A 22,435-nucleotide genomic window follows, 5' to 3' on the forward strand; every position below is an offset into this window, starting at 1 on the left:
TGTGGGCAGACGGTCCTACAGAGTTCAAACCAGCTGTGCTCGGTTAAACCCGCACATTCACACACTCTCATACACATGCTTTCAGACATTCATACACAAAATCACTTACATACAAACACCTGTATACATAGAAGCAATAACATACAGACTTACGCATTTTAGGCACCATCCTACTTCTTCTGACGTGCATACTCTGAAGGTTTAGGGTTTAGGAAATTTTAATCACATGATCACTGTCACGATGCCGGCTGGCAGGTAGTGGATCCTCTGTGCCAGAGAGGGATTGGCGTGGACCGTGCTAGTGGATCGGTTCTAAGTCACTACTGGTTTTCACCAGAGCCCGCCGCAAAGCGGGATGGTCTTGCTGCGGCGGTAGTGACCAGGTCGTATCCACTAGCAACGGCTCAACCTCTCTGGCTGCTGAAGATAGGCGCGGTACAAGGGAGTAGACGGAAGCAAGGTCGGACGTAGCAGAAGGTCGGGGCAGGCAGCAAGGATCGTAGTCAGGGGCAACGGCAGGAGGTCTGGAACACAGGCTAGGAACATACAAGGAAACGCTTTCACTGGCACGATGGCAACAAGATCCGGCAAGGAAGTGCAGAGGAAGTGAGGTGATATAGGGAAGTGCACAGGTGATAACACTAATTGGAACCACTGCGCCAATCAGCGGCGCAGTGGCCCTTTAAATCGCAAAGACCCGGCGCGCGCGCGCCGGGACAGGACTGACGGAGAGCGAGTCAGGTACGGGAGCCGGGGTGCGCATCGCGAGCGGGCGCTACCCGCATCGCGAATCGCATCCCGGCTGGAGGCGGTATCGCAGCGCCCCGGGTCAGTGGATCTGACCGGAGCGCTGCAGTGAGGAGAGTGTAGCGAGCGCTCCGGGGAGGAGCGGGGACCCGGAGCGCTTGGCGTAACAGTACCCCCCCCCTTGGGTCTCCCCCTCTTCTTAGAGCCTGAGAACCTGAGGAGCAGACTTTTGTCTAGGATGTTGTCCTCAGGTTCCCAGGATCTCTCTTCTGGACCACAACCCTCCCAATCCACTAAAAAAAAGGTTTTCCCTCTGACCTTTTTAGATGCCAGAATCTCTTTGACGGAGAAGATGTCCGAGGAGCCGGAAACAGGAGTGGGAGGAACAGATTTGGGAGAGAAACGGTTAATGATAAGTGGTTTAAGAAGAGAAACGTGAAAGGCATTAGGAATACGAAGAGAAGGAGGAAGAAGAAGTTTGTAAGAGACAGGATTAATCTGGCACAAAATTTTGAAAGGACCAAGATAGCGTGGTCCCAACTTATAGCTAGGGACACGGAAGCGGACATATTTAGCGGAGAGCCATACCTTGTCTCCAGGGGAAAAAATGGGAGGAGCTCTTCTTTTCTTATCCGCGAACTTCTTCATGCGTGATGAAGCCTGTAAGAGAGAATTTTGGGTCTCTCTCCATATGATGGAAAGATCACGAGAAATTTCATCCACAGCGGGCAGACCAGAGGGCAAGGGGGTAGGGAGGGGGGGAAGAGGGTGACGGCCGTACACCACGAAAAATGGGGATTTGGAGGAAGATTCAGAGACTCTGAAGTTATACGAGAATTCGGCCCATGGTAGAAGATCTGCCCAGTCATCCTGGCGGGAGGAAATAAAATGTCGTAAATAATCACCCAAGACCTGGTTAATTCTTTCTACTTGTCCATTGGATTGAGGATGATATGCAGAAGAAAAATTTAATTTAATCTTGAGTTGTTTACAGAGAGCCCTCCAGAATTTAGACACGAATTGGACGCCTCTATCCGAGACGATCTGCGTGGGCAACCCGTGAAGACGAAAAATGTGTACAAAAAATTGTTTAGCCAACTGAGGCGCTGAAGGAAGACCAGGAAGAGGGATGAAATGTGCCATTTTGGAGAATCGATCAACGACCACCCAAATAACAGTGTTGCCATGGGATGGGGGTAAGTCAGTAATAAAATCCATACCAATCAGAGACCAAGGCTGTTCGGGGACAGGCAGAGGATGAAGAAAACCAGCGGGCTTCTGGCGAGGAGTCTTATCCCGGGCACAGATAGTGCAGGCTCGCACAAAGTCCACAACATCCGTCTCCAGAGTCGGCCACCAATAGTAGCGAGAGATGAGTTGCACAGATTTCTTGATGCCCGCATGACCTGCGAGATGGGAAGAGTGGCCCCATTTGAGGATTCCGAGGCGTTGGCGTGGAGAAACAAAGGTCTTTCCTGGAGGAGTTTGCCTGATGGAGGCTGGAGAAGTGGAAATCAGGCAGTCAGGAGGAATGATGTGTTGCGGAGAGAGTTCAACTTCAGAAGCATCCGAGGAACGAGAGAGAGCATCGGCCCTAATGTTCTTATCGGCAGGCCGAAAGTGAATTTCAAAATTAAATCGGGCAAAGAACAGAGACCACCTGGCCTGGCAAGGATTCAGCCGTTGGGCAGACTGGAGGTAGGAGAGGTTCTTGTGATCGGTGTAAATAATAACTGGAAATCTTGATCCCTCCAGCAGATGCCTCCATTCCTCAAGTGCTAATTTAATGGCTAGAAGCTCTCGATCCCCGATGGAGTAGTTCCTCTCCGCCGGAGAGAAGGTCCTAGAAAAAAAACCACAAGTAACAGCATGCCCGGAAGAATTTTTTTGTAGAAGGACAGCTCCAGCTCCCACAGAGGAGGCATCAACCTCCAATAGGAAGGGTTTAGATGGGTCAGGTCTGGAGAGCACGGGAGCCGAAGAAAAGGCAGACTTGAGCCGTTTAAAGGCGTCTTCCGCTTGAGGAGGCCAAGACTTGGGATCGGCATTTTTTTTTGGTTAAAGCCACGATAGGAGCCACAACGGTAGAAAAATGTGGAATAAATTGTCTGTAATAATTGGCGAACCCCAAAAAACGTTGGATAGCACGGAGTCCGGAGGGGCGTGGCCAATCTAAGACGGCAGAGAGTTTGTCTGGATCCATTTGTAGTCCCTGGCCAGAGACCAAGTATCCTAGGAAAGGAAGAGATTGGCATTCAAACAGACATTTCTCTATTTTGGCATAGAGTTGATTGTCACGAAGTCTCTGAAGAACCATACGGACATGCTGGCGGTGTTCTTCAAGATTGGCAGAAAAAATCAGGATATCGTCCAGATATACAACAACACAGGAGTATAAAAGATCACGAAAAATTTCATTAACAAAGTCTTGGAAGACGGCAGGGGCGTTGCACAGGCCAAAGGGCATGACCAGATACTCAAAGTGTCCATCTCTGGTGTTAAATGCCGTTTTCCATTCATCCCCCTCTCTGATGCGGATGAGATTATAAGCACCTCTTAAGTCCAGTTTGGTAAAGATGTGGGCACCTTGGAGGCGATCAAAGAGTTCAGAGATGAGGGCTAGGGGGTAGCGGTTCTTAACCGTGATTTTATTAAGACCGCGGTAGTCAATGCAAGGGCGTAGAGAGCCATCTTTTTTGGACACAAAGAAAAATCCGGCTCCGGCAGGAGAGGAGGATTTACGGATAAAGCCCTTTTTTAAATTTTCCTGGACGTATTCAGACATGGCAAGAGTCTCTGGGGCGGACAGAGGATAAATTCTGCCCCGGGGTGGAGTAGTGCCCGGGAGGAGGTCGATAGGACAATCATAAGGCCTGTGAGGAGGTAGAGTCTCAGCTTGTTTTTTGCAAAAAACATCCGCAAAGTCCATATAGGCCTTAGGGAGACCGGTTACGGGAGGAACCACAGAGTCACGGCAAGGGTTACTGGGAACCGGTTTTAGGCAGTCCTTGGAACAAGAGGGCCCCCCAACTCTTGATCTCCCCAGTGGACCAATCCAGGGTTGGGGAGTGAAGTTGAAGCCAGGGAAGTCCAAGGAGAATTTCAGAAGTGCAATTGGGAAGGACCAAAAGTTCAATCCTCTCGTGATGAGGTCCGATGTGCATTAGAAGGGGCTCAGTGCGGAAACGTATGGTACAGTCCAATCTTTCATTGTTTACACAATTGATGTAGAGGGGTCTGGCGAGACTGGTCACCGGGATGTTGAACCTGTTGACGAGAGAGGCCAAAATAAAATTTCCTGCAGATCCGGAGTCCAAGAAGGCCACAGCAGAGAAGGAGAAGGCAGAGGCAGACATCCGCACAGGCACAGTAAGACGTGGAGAAGCAGAGTAGACATCAAGGACTGTCTCACCTTTGTGCGGAGTCAGCGTACGTCTTTCCAGGCGGGGAGGACGGATAGGACAGTCCTTCAGGAAGTGTTCGGTACTAGCACAGTACAGGCAGAGATTCTCCATGCGGCGTCGTGTCCTCTCTTGAGGTGTCAGGCGAGACCGGTCGACCTGCATAGCCTCCACGGCGGGAGGCACAGGAACAGATTGCAGGGGACCAGAGGAGAGAGGAGCCGGGGAGAAGAAACGCCTCGTGCGAACAGAGTCCATATCCTGGCGGAGCTCCTGACGCCTTTCGGAAAAACGCATGTCAATGCGAGTGGCTAGGTGAATGAGTTCATGTAGATTAGCAGGGATTTCTCGTGCGGCCAGAACATCTTTAATGTTGCTGGATAGGCCTTTTTTAAAGGTCGCGCAGAGGGCCTCATTATTCCAGGATAATTCTGAAGCAAGAGTACGGAATTGTACGGCATACTCGCCAACGGAAGAATTACCCTGGACCAGGTTCAACAGGGCAGTCTCAGCAGAAGAGGCTCGGGCAGGTTCCTCAAAGACACTTCGAATTTCCGAGAAGAAGGAGTGTACAGAGGCAGTGACGGGGTCATTGCGGTCCCAGAGCGGTGTGGCCCAAGACAGGGCTTTTCCAGACAGAAGGCTGACTACGAAAGCCACCTTAGACCTTTCAGTGGGAAACTGGTCCGACATCATCTCCAGGTGCAGGGAACATTGGGAAAGAAAGCCACGGCAAAACTTAGAGTCCCCATCAAATTTATCCGGCAAGGATAGTCGTAGGCCTGAAGCGGCCACTCGCTGCGGAGGAGATGCAGGAGCTGACGGAGGAGATGATTGCTGAAGCTGTGGTAGTAACTGCTGAAGCATAACGGTCAGTTGAGACAGCTGTTGGCCTTGTTGCGCTATCTGTTGCGACTGCTGGGCGACCACCGTGGTGAGGTCAGCGACAACTGGCAGAGGAACTTCAGCGGGATCCATGGCCGGATCTACTGTCACGATGCCGGCTGGCAGGTAGTGGATCCTCTGTGCCAGAGAGGGATTGGCGTGGACCGTGCTAGTGGATCGGTTCTAAGTCACTACTGGTTTTCACCAGAGCCCGCCGCAAAGCGGGATGGTCTTGCTGCGGCGGTAGTGACCAGGTCGTATCCACTAGCAACGGCTCAACCTCTCTGGCTGCTGAAGATAGGCGCGGTACAAGGGAGTAGACGGAAGCAAGGTCGGACGTAGCAGAAGGTCGGGGCAGGCAGCAAGGATCGTAGTCAGGGGCAACGGCAGGAGGTCTGGAACACAGGCTAGGAACATACAAGGAAACGCTTTCACTGGCACGATGGCAACAAGATCCGGCAAGGAAGTGCAGGGGAAGTGAGGTGATATAGGGAAGTGCACAGGTGATAACACTAATTGGAACCACTGCGCCAATCAGCGGCGCAGTGGCCCTTTAAATCGCAAAGACCCGGCGCGCGCGCGCCCTAGGGAGCGGGGCCGCGCGCGCCGGGACAGGACTGACGGAGAGCGAGTCAGGTACGGGAGCCGGGGTGCGCATCGCGAGCGGGCGCTACCCGCATCGCGAATCGCATCCCGGCTGGAGGCGGTATCGCAGCGCCCCGGGTCAGTGGATCTGACCGGAGCGCTGCAGTGAGGAGAGTGTAGCGAGCGCTCCGGGGAGGAGCGGGGACCCGGAGCGCTTGGCGTAACAATCACATGTCCTTTTATTACTATAGGAGTAAAAATATGCATAACACATCTCTGTATGTGGGGTTGGATGCAAATCATAGTTCTGTCCCCATATACACTGATAAATAGAGAGATGTCTATGAGAGAACCTCTCCCCCAGTAGCCTTTATGCTTCTCCAGTCCCTGCCAGCTGGTACTGTTCTATGTGCAGCGTCACCAGTCCGACCATTGCTTCATTATCAGACTGGTGGCTATTTAGGCTGGGTTCACACTACGGTTTGTCATTACGGTTCCCGTATACGGCTGGGAGGAGGGGTGGGCTGGGCTTAATCGCGGCGCCCGCACTCAGCCGTATTCGGGAACCGTAGTTAATGAATGTCTATGAGCCGACCAGAGTGAACCGCAGCCTCCGGTCGGCTTCTTTTTCGGCCGTATGCGGTTTCCCGACCGCAAGCAAAAACGTGGTCGACAAGGGGAGGAGAAAAATTCAGATATCTCAGAAAGGCTCCAAATTATCTTTGCAAGGATAAATAGGATCTTTCAGTTGGGAATATCACTTTATATAAGAATTATGCAGTTTTTAAATGGACTGTTACAATAATGTGAGTTGTTTACTAGTTTAAAATATAGAAATGGTAGTCTAGTGGTGAGTAGGTTATGGTTGGTTGGAATATGTGAGTTTATTGTGGTTATTTTTTACCCTTTTCTTCCATCTAATATTGTTTTTCTTTCATCCTATTTATTACTTGTATATAGTGTTCCATATATCCTGGTGTCATCATTTATTTATATACTTTTTCACAATTCCCATTTAAAGTGTACCTGTCAATAGCAAAAACATTTTATATAATGTAGAAAATAACATTATGTCCTTATTAATGTCAACCCGACTCTTTTTCTTGGGTATGCAACATTTTGTGCTACACAATTTCCCGACACAAAATACCATTACTTAGAGTGTTTTTTAAACCCGTCAAAATGGGCATGGTTAGCCGAAAAGGGTTGTGTTCCCGACAAAAAAGAAAAAACACTCAGAGTATGATGAAAAACTTGTGAATTTTGCTTCAACGTGTGAATTTTGCTTCACCAAAGCCCGACAGCTCTGAGCAGTTGGGAAATTACTCAAAACTGAGTGAATCCTACCCCCATCATGGAACAGGGTCTATTCCATGTTGGGGGCAGTAGTACAGGGGCTGAGGGATTGATCGCACTGAGTCTCACTTCTGAGACCCCATCAGAATTTATTAAGCAGGGACCCTGGTGGCATTCTCTGCTCCCCAACAATGTACAATGTACTTTTACTTTCATTTTTAAATTCCCCGCTGGGAGCCCTGAATGGCCGATACTGAGGAGGGGCTCCCTGCAGGGTTTTCAAATAGAAGCGCTGCGGTGGGGAAAGATATATAAAATCGCTGGGGGGAGGGGGGGGGGGTATATGTCTAGCCCCTGCAGTGCTTCTATATACAGTGACCCCTCGACTTATGATGGCCCCGACATATGATCATTTCAACATATGATGGCCTCTCAGAGCCCGTTGAAGGTCGTATGTTGAAGGCAGCCTCGACATATGATGCTACTGTGTGTCGGGGCCATCGTACAAACAGCTATCTGACAGCGCTGACAACTTCAGCAACTGACAGATAGTTGTTTAATGTGCCCCGTGTGCCACGTTCTGCCTCCTGTTACTCACATGCTGTCCTGCTAACTCACGCAGGCTTCCACTGTGAGCTCTGTGTAAGCCCCGCCCCCCCAGTGCAGCCATAGCCAATAGCCTGGAGCATCTTGCTGCAGGCATCCAATGAGCTGCTTGCTGGCCTCCCCTTCCTTTCCTATAGAGCTGTAGTCGGCAGAATCGTAATGGAGGACATTCTGTCCCCCCTGAAGGTATTTAAAGAACTGTACAGTACTGTATGCGATGTCACACATCACATACAATACATATACACACTATACACCCCATACATCAATGTTTCCCTATCAGTGTGCCTCCAGCTGTTGCAAAACTATAACTCCCAGCATGCCCAGACAGTGAATGGCTGTACATGCATGCTGGGAGTTGTAGTTGTGCAACAGCTGGAGGCACCCTGGTTTGTTAAACACTCCCCATACACTCCACATACAATGGTCATCCCAGAACCAATTAGCAGTATCCCATAGAGATATGTATTCAACATACAATGGTTCCGAGGCCCCAGAACCAATTACCATTTTTACATAGACATATGTACTCGACATATGATGGTTTCAACATATGATGGTTCTCCTGGAACCAATTAATATCATATGTTGAGGGACCACTGTATCTTGCTCCCTACTGCGTTATATAAGTCTTGCTCCCCGCAGCGCATTTATATAGGAATTGTCCCCCGCAGCGCAATCATATGCCCCCCCCGCAGCGCATGTGTATATATATTTTCCCCCCGCAGCGCTATCATAAGCCCCAGGCTATGAATGAAAAGTATTCTAACAGCAGCGCATCTGGCAGGGAAGCCGGCCACCCTGATGCGCTGCTGAAAGAATATTCGTCATTCATAGCACTGCGGCGCTATCCATATGTCTGGCCCCCACAGCGCTTCGATAATCATATGCCTCTGTAGCACTATGAATGAGAAGTATTCTATCAGCAGCGCATCGGGCCAGCTGGCTTCCCGGACAGATGGGCAGCTGTTAGAATACTTTTCATTCATATCGCTGCGGAGGCATATGATTATAGTAACGCTGTGGGGGCTAGACATATAGCGTTATCTGGCCCCCACAGTGCGTCTATGTACATATGCCACCTCAGCGCTATGAAAGACAATTATTCTTTCAGCAGCGCATCAGGCCGGCCGGCTTCCCGGTCTGATTCGCTGCTAATAAAATACTTTTCATTCATAACACTGCCGGGGGCTTATGATAGCGCTGCGAGGGGAAAATTTATATACACATGCGCTGCGGGGGACAATACCTATCTAAATGCGCTGCGGGGGATATACATGATTTCGCTGTGGAGGACAGTTCCTATATAAATGTGCTGCAGGGGGCAAGATATATATAGAAGCACTGCGGGGGCCAGACATATACACCCCCCCCCCTCCCTCAGCGATTCTATATACCTCTCCCCACAATAACGTTTCTATTTGAAAACCCCGCCCTGAATGGCTCCCGGTGGGGAATTTAAAAATGAAAGTAAAAGTATACTGTACATCGCTGGGGAGTAGCATGCTGCCCGCACCCCTGCTTAAAGGGGTATTCCAGGAAAAAACTTTTTTATATATATCAACTGGCTCCAGAAAGTTAAACAGATTTGTAAATTACTTCTATTAAAAAATCTTAATCCTTTCAGTACTTCTAAAGTTAAGGTTGTTCTTTTCTGTCTAAGTGCTCTCTGATTACACATGTCTCGGGAACCTCCCAGTTTAGAAGAGGTTTGCTATGGGGATTTTCTTCTAAACTGGGCGGTTCCCGAGACACGTGTCATCAGAGAGCACTTAGACAGAAAAGAACAACTCAACTTCAGCAGCTCATAAGTACTGAAAGGATTAAGAATTTTTAATAGAAGTAATTTACAAATTTGTTTAACTTTCTGGAGCCAGTTGATAAATAAAAAATAGTTTTTTCCTGGATAACCCCTTTAATAACTCAGCCCCTGTACTACTGCCCCAACATGGATCAGACCCTGTTACATGATGGGGGTAGTAATACAAGCAATAATGTAGTCTGAATTTACAGAGACATATGGCTGTGTGAATGCAGCCTTTCAACATGTTACATTGTACAACTTTTTAAAATTATTTTTGACCCATATATCTTAATCTGTTCTGTGTGTTTGCTTCTCACTTTCCTATCTTTAATTGGATGTTTCTGTATTCATCTTGACAAACTGCCTGTATGGGCAAAATATATTTTGTGTGAGAGATTTAACCCCTTAACCACCACGAGCGTAAACTTACACTCGTGGCCGGCTCCGGTTATGTGAAGCACACTTAGGAGCTGAGCGTGCTTTATACCCGACATCTCCCGGTTGCTATCAGCAGCCAGGACCCGCGGCTAATACCGGACATCATCGATCGGACTGATGTCCGGTATTAACCCTTTAGACACCGTGATCAAAGTTAACCGTGGGGTCTAAAATGGGAGAAAATCATTGCCGGTTAGCTCAGTGGGCTGTTCAGGACCGCCACGGTGAAATCACGGCATCCCGAACAGCTGAGAGGACAGTGGGCGGCCTGAGATCCAGGCTGGAGCAGCAGAGCACCGATAACACTGATCAGTGCAATGCTATGGCTTTCCATTGATCATTGTTTGCAATCAATGCATTGCATGTTATAGTGCCCTATGGGGGCTATAACATTGCAAAAAAAAAAGTGTAAAAAAAAATTGACCCGCGGGTGCTGTTCTGCTTTTCCTCCCCCCCCCCCCCCCCACTGAAGGAACTATCAGCCGCAATCATGTTACCCACAGGCGCTGCTCTCCTTCACTTCCTGTGAGCCACGGGCGCTGGAACTGAATGAGTTGTGAGCCACAGGCGCTGGAAATGAATGAGTTGTGAGCCTCGGGCGCAGGACTTCTGTTTGAAGAACGGAAGCTGTCACCTCCCCCTGAAAGCGCTGAAAGCAAGTGGGCCGCCGGCGCTGCAGCCCACTGGCTTTCAGCACTTTCAGGAGGAGGAGACAGCTTCCGTCCTGCACCCGTGGCTCACAACTCATTAATTTCCAGTGCCCGCGGCTCACAGGAAGAGAAAGAGAGCAGCGCCTGCGGGTAACCATGATTAGTCCCCCGATGTGGGAACAGCACTGCGGCTGACAGTTCATTCGGTGGGGGGGGGGGGTTGAGGGGGAAGCAGAGCAGCACACTGCGGCTAATATTTCATTCGAGGGAATTTAGCGGAAAAAAAAATATCGTGAAATACCGTGGAACCGCCATAAGTTAGAAAAATACCGTGACACGCATTTTTAGTCATACCACCCAGCACTAGTATCGCCGCGTGCATAAATGTCTGAATTATGAAAATATAATGTTAATTAAACCGCACGGTTAATGGCGTACATGTAAAAAAAATTCCAAAGCCCAAAATTGCGTATTTTGGTCACTTTGTATACCCTAAAAAATTCATAAAAGGCGATCAAAAAGTTCCATCAAAACGAAAATAGTACCAATAAAAACTTCAGATCATGGAACAAAAAATGAGCCCTCAAATTTCCCCGTTTACAGAAAAATAAAAAACGTATAGGGTACAGAAAATGACAATTTTACACATACTAATTTTGGTGCATGTAAATATAATTTTTTTAAAGTAGTGAAATAAAATAAAACCTATATAAATTAGGTATCCTTGTAAACATATGGACCTACAGAATAAAGATATGGTGTCATTTTTACCAAAAAGTGTACTGCATAGAAGCGGAAGCCCCAAAAATGTACAAAATGGCATTTTTTTTTCAATTTTGCCCCACAAATATTTTTTCATTGTTTTTGCCATAAATTTTGTGGTAAATTATTCATGTCATTATAAAGCACAATTGGTGGCGCAAAAAATAAGCCCTCATATGAGTTTGTAGGTGCAAAATTGAAAGTGTTATGATTTTTAGAAGGTGATGAGGAAAAAACGAAAATGCAAAAACTGAAAAAACTCTGCGTCCTTAAAGGGGTTCTCCGGTGCTTAGACATCTTTGGATAGGGGATAAGATGCCTGATTGCGGGAGTTCCGTCGCTGGGGACCCCCGTGATCTTGCACGCGGCACTTTGTTTGTAATCAGTCCTCGGAGCGTGTTCACTCCGGGTCTGATTATCGGCGACCACAAGGCCGGCGGCGTGTGACGTCACGCCTCCACCCCCGTGTGACATCACGCTCTGCCCCTCAATGCAAGCCTGTGGGAGGGGGCGTGACAGCTATTACGCCCCCACCCGTAGGCTTGCATTGAGGGGCGGAGCGTGACGTCACACACGGCCGGCCCTGTGGTTGCCGGTAATCAGACCCGGAGCGAACACGCTCCGTGGACTGATTACATATAGGGTGCCGCGTGCAAGATCACGGGGGTCCCCAGCGGCGGGACTCCCGCGATCAGAGAGATCCTTTGGATAGGGGATAAGATGTCAAAGCAGCGGAGAACCCCTTTAAGGGGTTAAAACCGTGCGACAAAAAAAAAAAAGTAAAAAGAGTAAAAAGAAAAACACTCCACATTAAACACTCTGGTTTTATTAAATTAGAGCCTTTATGTTGATTTGTAATATAGATTGGTTGAACAATGTATATACTGTACTTTTGTCCCTGCAGCTATTGCCTGTTTGTCTCTGGAAAGTGACTAAATACAGAAAGTGTGGGTTGACAAGCAGGGCTCTGTACACTGAGGACAAGCAGGGCTCTGTGTACTGAGGACAAGCAGGGCTCTGTGCACTGAGGACAAGCAGGGCTCTGTACACTGAGGACAAGCAGGGTTCTGTACACTGAGGACAAGCAGGGCTCTGTGTACTGAGGACAAGCAGGGCTCTGTGCACTGAGGACAAGCAGGGCTCTGTACACTGAGGGCAAGCAGGGCTCTGTACACTGAGGACAAGCAGGGCTCTGTGTACTGAGGACAAGCAGGGCTCTGTGCACTGAGGACAAGCAGGGCTGGTCCTCTGCTTAGCTTAAGGTCTGCCCATTGGTTGCTTTAATAGGCACTTATCCCTCATTTACAATATTTATAATTATCCTTTGTTGTTTTTTCATTTCTATCATCTGGTTATATCTTTTATCATCTGTCATGTATCTAATTGATATTATTCTTGTTTCTCTCTCTCTCTCCCCCTCTATTTTACTATTATGTTAATCTGTTATTATTTATCTATTTACTACTGTTACGGTCTTATTTTTTTATGTTCCGCCTGCCTCTCTCTTCCATTGCATCACTGTGAGATCTGTTGCCTGATACACTCCTGCTATTAAACCAGTTCCTATCCGTCCTTACCTATAGACAGCACTGGTGATCACGCATTGGCTTATTTCGGAGCCATTCGGCTCCGAACGCCCAGGCCGCTCCCACTTAGGGCGTCACGTGGGAGCCGCCCACGTGAGTAAACACGGAAGTGCCGGTCTATTTAAGAGACACCGGCACGCTCACTAAGCGTGCGCTTCCTGTCATCGTATGGGCGCTCTGCCACTGCAGAGCCGTGTGTGGCACCCCGCTTTGACCCTTGTAAGTACTGCTTTGTATAATTTTTTTTAATTCCTGGCGGTCTGCGTTCTTGGTCCATTGCTGACCCATTATATCATATCGCTTGGCTCTTTTGTCTATAGGCAGCCCTGCATCAGCCTCTATGCAGCTTGTTGTGAGTATAGCCCCTTTCTCTTACATCCCGTGGATCGGGTAAGCTCTATCATTATTAAGTATACATTATTTGTTTTCTCTTTTAGGTGTGATCCCCTATCCCTGTGATACGTTATGTGCTGTGGATAGGGTCTTGTGCTCTCTCTCCCTGTATGATCGGCATTGTCCAATCCCAGGTTATCATCCCTGTCAGGGTGATGTTCTAAGTATCACACAATTTCTTTATATATATACATTGCATAAACTAACGGGGCTTTGTGCTGCAGATATCTTGTTAGTTCTGACACCTATGTTTATTATCTTACCGTGGTATTTTGTAACCTCTTACTATGATTTACCCCTGATGAAGTTCCTTTTAATTACCCTATGCGAACAGAAATGCGTTTCAGTAATTAAAAAGGGGTAGTTTTCTACATACTAGCTATTGGTGTACAGTAATATAGAATTGCTATGCGATAACTGGGGAAGTGCATCTTCTGTTCTCCCCCCAAGTTTTTTTTTTTTTCATTTTATTCCTAGTGGTGGGATAATTTGCACATACACCGTATCCCCTATTATTTGGGGTATAATTATTTTATTTACTTATTAAAAGTTATGTTTTAAGGTACCTACTCAGTTCATTGCACTTTCAGTCACCTACAGGTTTTGCTATCAGTCAGCGTATGACTTTATTTATATACGCTTAGTTCATACACTGAGGACAAGCAGGGCTCTGTGCACTGAGGACAAGCAGGGCTCTGCACTGAGGAAAATCAGGGCTCTGTACACTGAGGACAAGCAGGACTCTGTACACTGAGGACAAGCAGGGCTCTGTACACTGAGGACAAGCAGGGCTCTGTACACTGAGGACAAGCAGGGCTCTGTACACTGAGGGCAAGCAGGGTTCTGTGCACTGAGGACAAGCAGGGTTCTGTGCACTGAGGACAAGCAGGGCTCTGTGCACTGAGGACAAGCAGGGCTCTGTGCACTGAGGACAAGCAGGGCTCTGTACACTGAGGACAAGCAGGGCTCTGTGCACTGAGGACAAGCAGGGCTCTGTGCACTGAGGACAAGCAGGGCTCTGTACACTAAGGACAAGCAGGGCTCTGTACACTGAGGACAAGCAGGGCTCTGTGCACTGAGGACAAGCAGGGCTCTGTGCACTGAGGACAAGCAGGGCTCTGTGCACTGAGGACAAGCAGGGCTCTGTACACTAAGGACAAGCAGGGCTCTGTACACTGAGGACAAGCAGGGCTCTGTGCACTGAGGACAAGCAGGGCTCTGTACACTAAGGACAAGCAGGGCTCTGTACACTGAGGACAAGCAGGGCTCTGTGCACTGAGGACAAGCAGGGCTCTGTACACTGAGGACAATCAGGGCTCTGTACACTGAGGACAAGCAGGGCTGTACACTGAGGACAAGCAGGGCTCTGTGCACTGAGGACAAGCAGGGCTCTGTGCACTGAGGACAAGCAGGGCTCTGTGCACCGAGGACAAGCAGGGATCTGTGCACTGAGGACAAGCAGGCTCTGTACACTGAGGACAAGCAGGACTCTGTATACTGAGGGCAAGCAGGGCTCTGTACACTGAGGACAAGCAAGGCTCTCTGCGCTGAGGACAAGCAGGGCTCTGTACACTGAGGACAAGCAGGGCTCTGTGCACTGAGGACAAGCAGGGATCTGTGCACTGAGGACAAGCAGGGATCTGTGCACTGAGGACAAGCAGGGATCTGTGCAATGAGGACAAGCAGGGCTCTGTGCACTGAGGACAAGCAGGGCTCTGTGCACTGAGGACAAGCAGGGCTTCTGTTCACTGAGGACAAGCAGGGCTCTGTGCACTGAGGACAAGCAGGGCTCTGTGCACTGAGGACAAGCAGGGCTCTGTGCACTGAGGACAAGCAGGGCTCTGTACATTGAGGACAAGCAGGGCTCTGTACACTGAGGACAAGCAGGGCTCTATACACTGAGGACAAGCAGGGCTCTGTACACTGAGGACAAGCAGGGCTCTGTGCACTGAGGCTCTATGACCTGCTCCCAGCTCACACAGCAGGATTATCGACAAGCCAGGAGCCTGCAAAGAGCACTGCTGGTCCACCCACAATTCCTGTATTTGTTCTCCTCACACACAGACAATAGCTGCAGGTACAGCATTTTTTCACCCAAAAATATAACATTTTTTAACCCCTTAACTTTTGGGGGCTTCCGTTTCGACGCAGTGCATTTTTTGGTAAAAATGACACCTTCTCTTTATTCTGTAGGTCCATACGATTAATATGATACCCTACTTATATAGGTTTGATTTTGTCGCACTTCTAAAAAAAATCATAACTACATGCATGAAAATGTATACGTTTAACATTGTCATCTTCTGACCCCAATAACTTTTTTATTTTTCCGTGTAGAGGTCAGTATGAGGGCTCATTTTTTGCGCCGTGTTCTGAAGTTTTTATCGGTACCATGTTTGTATTGATCGGACTTTTTGATCGCTTTTTATAAAAATTTTTATGATATAAAAAGTGACCAAAAATACGCTATTTTGGACTTTGGAATTTTTTTGTGCGGAAGCCATTGACCATGCGCTTTAATTAATTATATATTTTTATAGATCGGACATTTACGCACGCGGCGATACCACATATGTTTATTTTTATTTACACAGGTTTTTTTTATGCGAAAAGGGGATTGATTCAAACTTTTAATAGGGAAGGGGTTAAATGACCTTTGTTAACTTTTTTTTCCACTTTTTAAGTGTTATAGCTCCCATAGGGAGCTATAGCACTGCACACACTGATCTCCTATGCTGATCCCTGCAGAGCCATAGCTCTGCACGGATCAGCGAGATAGGGGCTCGATTGCTCAAGCCTGTAGCTCAGGCTTGGAGCAATCAAACCCCGATCGGACGCCGCGGACACAGGTAAGAAGACCTCCGCCTGCGTCCCAGCTGATCGGAACATTGCGATTTTATCGCTATGTCCTGAGCAGCCCGACTGAGCTGCGGGGAAGCGTTTAGTTTCACATTCAGATGCGTCAGTCAACTTTGATCGCCGCGTCTGAAGGGTTAACAGCGCGCGGCACAACGATCGGTTCCGCGCGCTGTTAGCCCAGGGTCCCGGCTATGATTAGCAGCTGGGACCGACCCGGTGTGATGTGGGGTCACGGCGTGACCCCGTTTTAAATTATGGGAGCTGGGCTCAAGACGTACCGGTACGTCCTGAGTCCTTAAGGAGTTAAACAAATGGTAGGTGACACAGGGTGCAAGAAATCCCATATCACTTTGTGACGCCAGGGCACCGTTAGCCTGCACATGGTCCGGACACAGCTTCTTCTGGGCCAGACACGGGGGGGGGGGTTGGGTAAAGAAACACACTGATATCAGGTTATGGATAACTGCCTTTTACTGAGCAGGGTGCAGATGGTATTACACGCCAATAGTATGGTGCAGAGTGGAGAGGATGCAGTGTAACCCTTTTGGGAGCCATATTGCATTGCTGGGACTTATGGTGCTTTCACCCAACTGATTAATACTGACTTAATATAAGACTGAAGATTGTTCCAGGTCACTAGGGTTCTGACAAGGTCCTGAGACTTTCTCTGCCAGGCTTGAATTTCCTGTGTGGGGGATCCTGGCAGAATGGCTGGAAAAGACTTGAAGAGAGATTTGTTCTGGACTTTTCTCAGAGCTTCTCCACATGCAGCTCACATATTGACAAACTTGTGCTCAACATAGAACTGGGGCAACTCCTCTCCCCACTACTCTATATACTACTTAATTTAGGGGTTCCCATTGGCAGGCAGGGTCACATGGGTCTGCAATGCTCCTCTCTTAAAGTTGTAACACATATATAACAGATAACACAGTACTTATGAAAATATATTAACCATTTGATAAAGTGCTTAAACATAACAATTGTAACATTAGGGGGCCTAACACCCGTGCCGCAGGTCTGCCCGAGGAAGTCCAAAGCCCACAGGACAGCCTTTGGTGCTGGGACACCAAAAATGTTTATTACAAATATACATATAATAGTATTATCTACATTATATAAAAGTTTTTGTTAACGACAGATACAGTTTAAATGATGAAGGAGCTGCCTTTGTAACCATGGATTTGCAAGGTACTGCTGTGTGACTGACACTCTTTTGTAGCCACTCTTTGCTCTGTTAACTTTAAATTCCCTAATAGGGTGTTGAGTATGGGATTTAAAAATCAGACAACCCCTTTCAATAAAGTAAAAAATAATTCTACATCTTGCAGATTCTCAGAAGAATATTATCCTCAAATTGAATATTTGCTATTCATCTTGTTCTTGTACATGTGTAGAATAGGAAACCTGCTATAGTATTTGGTTCTGTACTATTCTGTGTTTAGGACCCACTCCTGGTTTTGGCTAAAAATACTGACCAAGTACTGATCAAAATACGGCCATGTGGCTAGGTTTCCACAGAGTTTTTGTGGCATTTTTTTGAAAACTTCTGTTGTAGTTTTTGAGCCAATGTCAGAAGTGTTTCCAGCAGGATGGAGAAGTATAATTCTATTCTTATATATTCTCATATATTTTCCATTTTTTTTAAATACATTTCTGGCTTTGGCTCAAAAACTGCAGTAGTTTTCCAAAAAATGCCAGAAAAAAAGCTGTGTGGAAACCTAGCCTCTGAGCCAAGCTTAATATAGGGGGAATTTATCAAAACCTGTCCATAGAAAAAGTAGCTGAGTTGCCCATAGCAACCAATCAGATTGCTTATTTCATTTTTCATCGCTTTTGAAAGAAGCGATCATATTGGTTGCTATGGACAACTCAGCAACTTTTCCTCTGGACAAGTTTTAATAAATCTCCCTCCATATAAGTTCTATACAGAATATTCAGTAATCTTTCAAAGAAACTTTCTCAATTTTACTTTCTTCTTAGTCACACCACAAGACAGGAAGTAAGGAAGATTTCTCAAGTTTTTCCAAGCAAAACCGCAGTGCCTTAAATACATGGATGACTCTGCATTTGTTTTTTTAAGAAGAGCATTGGTAGCTGAAAAGATCACCAACCATATTGCTAAAGATTTATCATGAATATTACAAAGGAAAAATTGTGCCCAGAGTTCTCTTTTTTTCTTTGGAAATGTAAACCAAAAACTGATTTGGTTGCTGCAGACAATGAAGACAACTGTTTTTTTTTTTTTTTTTTTTTTATAAATCTTTCCGTCTTTTCTTTCTTTTGGCAGTATTCTACAATGAAGACTGCCTCACAATTTGTAATGAAAAGTGGTGGATAAAATCCAGGAAAACAGGAATTACCATACGGCGCTTTTACTCCTTGGACAGATGCAGGCAACAGTCCATATGACAGGTTAGTTCTTTATTGTGCAACTTCAAGTTTCGAGCTCGTGCTGAGCTCTTCGTCAGGCATATGATCAATAACATTAACCCCTTAAGGACTCAGCCCATTTTGGCCTTAAGGACTCAGACAATTTAATTTTTACGTTTTCATTTTTTCCTCCTCGCCTTCTAAAAATCATAACTCTTTTATATTTTCATCCACAGACTAGTATGAGGGCTTGTTTTTTGCGCGACCAGTTGTCCTTTGTAATGACATCACTCATTATATCATAAAATGTATGGCGCAACCAAAAAACACTATTTTTGTGGGGAAATTAAAACGAAAAACGCAATTTTGCTAATTTTGGAAGGTTTTGTTTTCACGCCGTACAATTTACGGTAAAAATGACATGTGTTCTTTATTCTGAGGGTCAATACGATTAAAATGATACCCATTATTATATACTTTTATATTATTGTTGCGCTTAAAAAAAATCACAAACTTTTTAACCAAATTAGTACGTTTATAATCCCTTTATTTTGATGACCTATAACTTTTTTATTTTTCCGTATAAGCGGCGGTATGGGGGCTCATTTTTTGCGCCATGATCTGTACTTTTTTTTGATACCACATTTGCATATAAAAAACTTTTAATAAATTTTTTATAATTTTTTTTTTAATAAAATGTATTAAAAAAGTAGGAATTTTGGACTTTTAAAAATTTTTTTCGTTCACGCCGTTCACCGTACGGGATCATTAACATTTTATTTTAATAGTTCGGACATTTACGCACGTGGCGATACCAAATATGTCTATAAAAAATGTTTTTTACGCTTTTTGGGGGTAAAATAGGAAAAAACGGACGTTTTACTTTTTTATTGGGGGAGGGGATTTTTCACTTTTTTTTTACTTTTACTTTTACATTTTTTTACATTTTTTTTTTACACTTGAATAGTCCCCATAGGGGACTATTCATAGCAATACCATGATTGCTAATACTGATCTGTTCTATGTATAGGACATAGAACAGATCAGTATTATCGGTCATCTCCTGCTCTGGTCTGCTCGATCACAGACCAGAGCAGGAGACGCCGGGAGCCGCACGGAGGAAGGAGAGGGGACCTCCGTGCGGCGTTATGAATGATCGGATCCCCGCAGCAGCGCTGCGGGCGATCCGATCGTTCATTTTAATCGCGAACTGCCGCAGATGCCGGGATCTGTATTGATCCCGGCACCTGAGGGGTTAATGGCGGACGCCCGCGAGATCGCGGGCGTCGGCCATTGCCGGCGGGTCCCTGGCTGCGATCAGCAGCCGGGATCAGCCGCGCATGACACGGGCATCGCTCCGATGCCCGCGGTTATGCTTAGGACGTAAATGTACGTCCTGGTGCGTTAAGTACCACCTCACCAGGACGTACATTTACGTCCTGCGTCCTTAAGGGGTTAAAAACAGGTGATTTAAAAGCCCGGGGAAGGAACATCTTCCGGGTCACCAGGTCATTACAATCAATTAATTCAATTCAATACCATGTTTAAACTTAATAGAATTTCACAAATATCAATGTACATGTGAAACATAGGTTAAACTTGATTACATGTGTACAGCAGATCTTAAAAAAAGGGGGCTTTAAAAACACTATATAGCGCTGCTACCTCCGTATGTTGCCCACGCCAGCCACCTCGTCACAGCGTCACATCTTGTTTGTTATGACTGCAAGAAGAAACAGCTTACAGACTTCAGGGCGGCTGATTGGTGCATAACACACCTATTTTATAAAGGGATTTTAATTTTTATTTTTTTTAATTTTTATTTATTATTTTTTTATTTATTATTATATATATATATATTTTTTTTTTCATACTGTATGCATCCTTCCACTCTGAAACAGGCTGAATAGTGCAATGCATATATTGATTGTATCAGACTGGTGCCCCGTGTTTTGCCGGCGCAGTTTCATATAATCATATAACTTTAGTCCCTATTATAAATTACTATTATATGCACATCATTCTTACAAGATACATGCACTGATGGCACTGTTACATATGTTACATCTATAGCATGGAGCGCGGTTAACCGCTGCTGACATTACATGTCAGCACACTAACTAATATCTTAACAGTTACTCCCGTGTAATGACACTCACATAAACATCACTGGCATTGCTAAATCCTTGAATTACACTGCTCAAATAGTTAATTTTGCCCATAGTTAATTTTGCTCATTGTGGCACCATACTGAATTCAGCCCTTAATGTCCCATGCACTGATGCATCTGTAGCACTGAGCGCATCACGGTGATGCCGTCACTTACACTATAAAGGTGTCAGCCAAATAGCAGTGATCCCCGTGCAATATGTTTGTCAATCAGAGCACACCATTGATCAGACACTACAATACTTATTGCCTTCAGTATTAGCGCTGCCTGACAGGTTTGCGCGTGTCTTTCATCTCACACCTACACAGTATGAGAGTTGTTACATCCGCCGGCAGCCACAATCTAGCGAATGGAACATTACTCTAGTTTGTTTACCCAGCCTCGCTCTGGAATTCATTCATCCAGAGGTGGCTGGCGTGGGCAACATACGGAGGTAGCAGCGCTATATAGTGTTTTTAAAGCCCCCTTTTTTTTAAGATCTGCCGTACACATGTAATCAAGTTTAACCTATGTTTCACATGTACATTGATATTTGTGAAATTCTATTAAGTTTAAACATGGTATTGAATTGAATTAATTGATTGTAATGACCTGGTGACCCGGAAGATGTTCCTTCCCCAGACTTTTAAATCACCTGTTTTTAATGTTATTGATCATATGCCTGACGAAGAGCTCAGCACAAGCTCGAAACTTGAAGTTGCACAATAAAGAACTAACCTGTCATATGGACTGTTGCCTGCATCTGTCCAAGGAGTAAAAGCGCCGTATGGTAATTCCTGTTTTCCTGGATTTTATCCACCACTTTTCATTGCCCATCCAGCGACCGAGAGGAACCTGGAAAGGAAACCGTGGCTGCTGACCTCCATTTCTTCCTGCAAGTCTATATGCCTGCTGAGGTGTTGTGCTCTTAGCACAACACGATGTGGTAAGCCTTCAATTTTTGTGCACATTGAAGCCACTCTGCTATACCGTCCACACTAGGAGCGCACCTTGTTGTTTTTTGTCTTTTTCACATTCACAATTTGTAAAGTTGCTACAGGCTATCTTTGGAGTTATCAACAACATGACTATAAAATATAAACATAAGGCTAAGTTTCTACTTGTTTTATTTATTTTTTGGGGGGGAAATGCCAAGAAAACGCCAATACTGCCGCATGGCGTTTTTTCAGCCAACAAACGCTGCGGCCAGATGTTTGCTGTAAATCAATGAGAAATCGCTAAAATCTTATTCCACTTGGCGTTTTTCACTTTGTTTTTTTTTTGTATTTTTTTTATCCTTTTGGCGTTTTTTCACTCTTTTTTTGGCGTTTTTCAGCTCCTTGACTGTTTTCCAAAATCGCAGCATGTTGAGCCACTGGCGTTTTTTTTCCCTGAAATCGTGGCGTTTTTCTCCCATGGAAGTCTATGGGAGTAAAAAAAAAGGCCAAGAAAAACGCCATGTAGGTTTTAACTTTGGCTTTTTTCAGGCGGTTTTTATTCTCTTTTGGACTTTAGCGATCCAAAAAAGTGATGGAGATACCTTTTTTAATAAAATTTCGTAGGGTACCATTAAAAAATAATGAATAAGATACAGTAGTCATGGAAAAATAGTATTTAACAAAATTTTTCTTTTTTATAACAAAATTTTTATTAATTTTTAAACAGGGATCAATTTATGTGGGCGGGCACAGGCAGGGCACTAAAAATATAGCCGACAATAATAAAAATGTAGTGTGTGTGTTTTTCACTTTTTATTCTTTATTTTTTAGGTGGTACTACTACTCCCAGCCTGGAACACACTGTTCCTTGATGGGAGTAGTAGTACCTGTACTAATTGACAGCTCGCCCCAAGTCTGTTGCAATCCTCCTGTATAATTTATAGATGTGGCCGGCCGCTCTTT

General features: G+C 45.8%; 2 protein-coding genes across 5 annotated transcripts in view; one reads left to right on the plus strand and one right to left on the minus strand.

The window, feature by feature from the left end:
* Positions 1–22,435, minus strand: part of TIFA (TRAF interacting protein with forkhead associated domain) — a 112,774-nt gene that overhangs the window by 57,306 nt on the left and 33,033 nt on the right. The gene's annotated exons all lie outside the window — the stretch shown is intronic.
* The window catches only part of ALPK1 (alpha kinase 1), a 206,542-nt gene that overhangs the window by 33,600 nt on the left and 150,507 nt on the right, over positions 1–22,435 (plus strand). Inside the window, exon 1 of one of the 4 annotated variants that reach the window (XM_056564835.1) lies at positions 21,321–21,480. The exons of the other annotated variants lie outside the window; for them this stretch is intronic. The gene's annotated coding sequence lies outside the window, so the exon portion shown is untranslated. Of the gene's footprint in view, positions 1–21,320; positions 21,481–22,435 lie in introns of those variants that run through there. 4 annotated transcript variants of the gene reach the window in all.

This window comes from Hyla sarda, chromosome 1 (genome assembly GCF_029499605.1).
Source record: "Hyla sarda isolate aHylSar1 chromosome 1, aHylSar1.hap1, whole genome shotgun sequence".
Lineage (NCBI taxonomy): Eukaryota > Metazoa > Chordata > Amphibia > Anura > Hylidae > Hyla > Hyla sarda.